Source organism: Arctopsyche grandis, unplaced genomic scaffold (genome assembly GCF_051622035.1).
Source record: "Arctopsyche grandis isolate Sample6627 unplaced genomic scaffold, ASM5162203v2 HiC_scaffold_91, whole genome shotgun sequence".
Classification (NCBI taxonomy): Eukaryota; Metazoa; Arthropoda; class Insecta; order Trichoptera; family Hydropsychidae; genus Arctopsyche; species Arctopsyche grandis.
In genome coordinates, this window is record NW_027518459.1 from 71,979 (window position 1) to 76,061 (window position 4,083).

The following is a 4,083-nucleotide window of genomic DNA, read 5'->3' on the forward strand; positions in this document are numbered from 1 at the left end:
AACAGGCAAGGCATAAATAAGCGATTTTGGTTTTTACTGTAAAAAGAATTTGCTATTGGCGTATTTTGTGATAGTTGTATTAACCTTTACTATGATCATTTATTGATCTTTGTTAATTAAGGTTTTTTAGTATGTTTTACTTTGAATACTTTTGAAGTTGCATTACTTAATTAAATATTTTATTTCCACCCTTTTCTATAACTTTTATTATCTATTATTGTTAAAGTTACCCCTATGTCATTAAATTCTATTAACAATTATAATTAAATAAATACCTATAAAAGTAAATGAACACCTTCAATAAAAACCCCTTACACTCGTTTAAAATAGATTAGGGTACAACAAATTAAATCAGGAGATATAAAAATTGCATTATTCATTTTTCAAGATTTATTATTTGACTTGAAAAAGTCGTCCTAAGAAGTAATTGAAAAGGAGCTTATCAATTAACAACGGAATTGGCTTCTAAAATTGCGTTGAAGCCAAAAATATGTGCTTGATTGCAAACAGTTAAACCCCTCTTGCTTAAAAATCTTGTTTTTAATAATTGCAAATAATAATCTAGAGAAAAATAACCTGATTGGTTTGCTAGATTTAATAAATAATTTTTATTACGAGTATTTGGATTCAAAGAAGCTTTTTTTGTTATTGGAAAAATTAAGATTCAAGAAATTTCTCACTATTCTAAACCATATATAAAAATTTCATCAACTTAATTATTTCACTTCAAAAAATATGTGATATTTTGATCATTTAAAATTATTCATTTTTTAATTTGCTTTTTTTGTTTTTTGAAGCACACAAGAAATTCACAGGATCTTGTACAAAAATATAATTTAACAATGTATGTAAGTATATCATGCTAATAATTCATAATTTTTCAAAAACCTAATTCATAAGTAAAATATGTAAAGTAATAAATGAAAGGATTACAGGATATAAAGATCAGCTTTATTGAAAATTCGCTCGTATTTTATGAATTATAAGAACAAATTTATTGAAGAAAAATCTAAATCTAAAACTAACATTGATTATTTCATCCTTTGTTTTCTAGAAAAATTTTGCCCCTAGGATGTTAATGCGGGAATTTTAAGCGCTGCCCACAAATCATTGAATGACCACACAGTAGAAATGTCTAGGTTTTAAGTTTATTTATAATAGGTTTAATGATAATAGCTGTTAGTTATTGTATTACTTTCACCTCATAGGTATTAAAGGTTCTGTAAAATTCAGCTAGAAAGCGTTTATCATTTCGATTGGTTTACTATGCGGTGTATTTGGTTAAACAAGTGTTCATGTACTAAGAAAAATGTTGAGCTTTAAAATAATTAAATCGAACATTAGAAAATTTTCAATAGTCAATGTTAAGGAGTGTTTTGGTGCTCTTGGCAATTAGATCCACCACCCACCTCTCTAAGAGCACGTTAATGCTTGCTTTAGTGCCTGCTATGATAATCATCGCGGGCTTTGATTGTGCATTTATTCGCCTTGAATTTGTAACCTTCAAAGAAAAAAGTTATTTTGCCCACAACAATTATACTATATGATTTATTATTTTTGCTTAAATTTCTTATGCTAATTTGTGTATTTCAAAAATCTATGCAGCTTCACCTGAAAAGAATGTGAGCAGTTGCTTTGAATTTACCTATTCATTATGTTCCGTTTTCTTTATAATCTTGGCTTCGTTGATCTTATATGACAAATTAATAAGTTATTTGAATTATAAAAAACTAAACTTCGTAACATTTGACGAATTCAGTTTAAATTAGCGTTTTTCAAAACTCTTTTTGGCTTCTTTCTTCCAGCTTTAGTTTTGGGATTTATTGGTATTCTATTTTATTAAATTTTGTTCGCTTAAGTGTTTTAAATACCTTTTTTTTTATTTAATTTTAAACTCGGTAGTAGCAAATGACCGTTCATTATATATAAATTTATCGCTGATACAAACTTTTATTTTAATATAAATTTTTCTACTGTAAAAATTTAACGAATTTAATCTATAGAACCACATTCAAATCATATTAAAATTACTTTATTGTTTTAATTCGTTTGTAAATTTACATCAATTCAAAATATTATTGCTGATCAAAACATTTTTTTGAAACTTTTATACTTTTCTAATACTCAGAAATCCTAAAAATATTTATTTTTTATAATCTTATTCTGATATTTAAAAACCAAGCTTGGTTTCTTGTGCTTATTATCTAAATGCTAAATGCTAATTATAAAAACAACAAAAATCTCCATTTTCTGCTATTAAAATTAATGAGTTTTACTTTCTTTTTTTATTTACTGGATTAAATGATTTAAAATTCAGAAATAGTGCGATTTAATGTTCTGCTTAAAAACATTAGTTTGTTTTTCTCTGCTTTAACATAGTACCCTGTCATCGTGAAACTAATTATATTTGTTCTTGTAAGGATAATAAATAATCAATGAGCACGAATAAAAGCATGATTGAAATTAGAATTCCTAATGCAATAAAAGTGAGAAATCATACAGAATACCAGATATTATTAATTTCAAATATCCCTGCTTTATCTAATAAATGCATAAATACAAATAAGAGACATTCACAATTCTTAAAATTACACCAAAAGATATCTAAAATCTTCCCGGCTTTACCACTTTTTCCAAAAAAGACTTGGTTCCGAAAAATGAGTCCAGAAGTTATAGAGTTTAGAAGGGCGTGCTTTCAAATTTATTTTACTTTTGTTTTTGATTTTATTGTTTTAAATAAATTAGAGGAATCCCCATGTGCTCAAGCAGTATTTAATTTCTTCAATAAATAATAAAACTAGCTTTTTTTTTTACGAATTGAATTTTAAAGTATGCGGATCTTTTTATTATAAATTTACGTCAATCCTTAAATCAAATAAAAAGGTTAATTTATTTAAAAAATATTGGAGTTGCTTATTAGTAATGAACGATTCCATCCTAGTAACATTTCTTATTTAATATTATCAGAATATACACGAAATTGGGTCTATTAAATTGGAGTTTAATTAACATATCGTGTTGTGTAAGAATATAAAAATTAGGAGCTTGAGGTAAACATGGGCATTTAGGTTTTTATATCCAACTTAAAATAATAATTGTTGTTTTATGAAGACCTAATAGAAATTAGGGGCTATTTGCGTTAAAATATAGATTTTCAATTTTTTTCAACCTGAGGCTGTCACGCCTAATTTTTAAAGCATCACTTTTTAAGCGCTAAATTAATTATGGTTTGCTCTATTTTAAATTATTAATCCTACCCTAAATAAAAATGTTCAAAATTGAATATAATTAAAACAATAGGCCTTTAGTAGAAAAAAAATCATGTTCGTAACTTTTAAAATATGATTAATGTTGAAATATTCTCAATTAAATAACCCCTTAATGTCTAATAGCCTTTAGATAACAACACGGTGAAGAGTAAAAAAAACGCAAATGAAACATAGGAAATAAGTAGAGCACTTGAAAAGCTCCTTATATCTATGAATAGCAGAATTACAGCAGAGGACATTGAGTTTTACATAAGTCAGACAGAGAAGCGAAGGAAGGGTTTAAGGAATTGCCCGATGAGAAGAAGAAACTGCTTCTGTTGAGATACTGTGAGAAAAAGATTTCAAAGTTTCTCTTCGAGCAGGGAGTCGACAGTGAGAGTTTGGCATATGTCAAACTCAAAGACAAATTAATTGAAAATTTTTTAGAGAAGCCATCAATGGCAGAATTCTTTAGCTGTCAACAAAAAGAGAACGAATCAATTGGAGAGTATATGGAAAAGAAGGAGAAAGCAAAAAGGAGCTGTTTCCAACGCGGATCGAACTCGTGCCCTCCCGCGTGTCAGGCGGACGTGATAAACCACTACATTATGGAAACTATTCCGCAAAGAGATTTCACAAAGGAAGCTAATGAAATCAAGCGAACTAAGACAAGTCAAACGCCAATCAAATATGAATTAACATTTACTCCATTATCAATGATTATCCCCGACGGAATCTCCCTAATGAGAACTGTTTACGAACGACAGATACTTTACGTACCTGATTTTTTTATCATCTCTAAACTTATAAAGAAGACTTTTCCCGCCATCAAGTT

At 27.7% G+C, this 4,083-nt stretch overlaps 1 non-coding gene across 1 annotated transcript; it reads right to left on the minus strand.

The window, feature by feature from the left end:
- Positions 1–3,790: 3,790 nt before the first annotated feature.
- Positions 3,791–3,864, minus strand: TRNAV-GAC (transfer RNA valine (anticodon GAC)). Its single transcript has one exon. It is a non-coding gene; the product is annotated as a tRNA-Val (tRNA).
- Positions 3,865–4,083: the final 219 nt, after the last annotated feature.